The sequence below is a fragment of the Frankliniella occidentalis genome, unplaced genomic scaffold (genome assembly GCF_000697945.3).
Source record: "Frankliniella occidentalis isolate FOCC.00 unplaced genomic scaffold, Focc_3.1 Scaffold20, whole genome shotgun sequence".
Lineage (NCBI taxonomy): Eukaryota > Metazoa > Arthropoda > Insecta > Thysanoptera > Thripidae > Frankliniella > Frankliniella occidentalis.
The window spans coordinates 2,393,658-2,394,705 of NW_026267150.1; positions in this window are offsets into that span (position 1 = coordinate 2,393,658).

Here is a 1,048-nt window from a genome sequence, read left to right on the forward strand (position 1 = left end):
CCCCCCCAACCGCGCCCCACCATCCCGTCTTGGCCCATCGCGCCCAGGTCGCACGCACACACTATTCTCCGCGCGGCCGCGGCAGCCCCCGGCGCCCCCCGTGCATTGCTCGATGAGCGGGACTTTCTTTCCGGGGGATGGGTTAGCCGCTCGGGCGGACGCGCGCGCGCGCTCTCTCCTCGGGACCCGACTTTGTTGTGGCCCCGGGGTGGCCTGTCCCCGAAGCTATTAACTGAGCGTTCTCCTGTTGCCGGGTATTTTTGGCCGCAGCTAGCCGTCCTTGCTCTGCCCGCCCGCGAACTAAATGGCCATTCAATCGGGTGGGGCGGGCGCCTCGCCTAGGCCACGTGAGGTGCACGGCGGACGAGCTCGAGGCGAAGGCGCCCTCTGTCTTTTTTTTTTCACCCCTTGTTCGCTGCGCAATCTCTGCGAAAGCGCAATCGTGTTCGGACTGCACTCCTTCGAAAAGATGAGGCGGGGAGAGGTAGGGACAGCGCCAGACGTTGCCAGCCAGAGCCTGGCCTGGCCCGGCCTGGCCTAGGCCTTGCGTTGTCGCCTGCGCCGCGCCGGCCCCGCCGGCCCCTAAAGCTGTCGCGCAAAGCCAGGAGCCTTGTCAATGCCGCCCAGCCAGCCAGCCGGGCTGAGTGAGTGCGGGGCAGATGGCGCATGGCGGCGCTGAGGGAGGAGGGAGGCAAGCCCCTCGCGGATTAGCCGGCGGCTGCTGCGCGGGCCCGCTGGACCCCCCCAACCCAACCCTCCCCGCCGGAGCGCCGCCCAAATGGCATGTCAGGCTGACAGCCGGTGAGGCTGCCCCCTCTCATCACCCCCACCTGCAGCCTGATAAGGCCAATGCCTCGGCCTGGGCGGGCGCTATGATTTGCCACTTTAGCGCGGACCTCGCACCCGGGCCGCCTGGGAGGTAGTCAGCGGCGGTGCTCGGGCGCGCGGCGGGTCTGCCTACCCCGGCCTCTGCAGGCGCCGTGGTGCTCGGCGGGTCTGCCCACCCCGGCCTCTGCAGGCGCCGTGGTGCTCGGCGGGTCTGCCTACC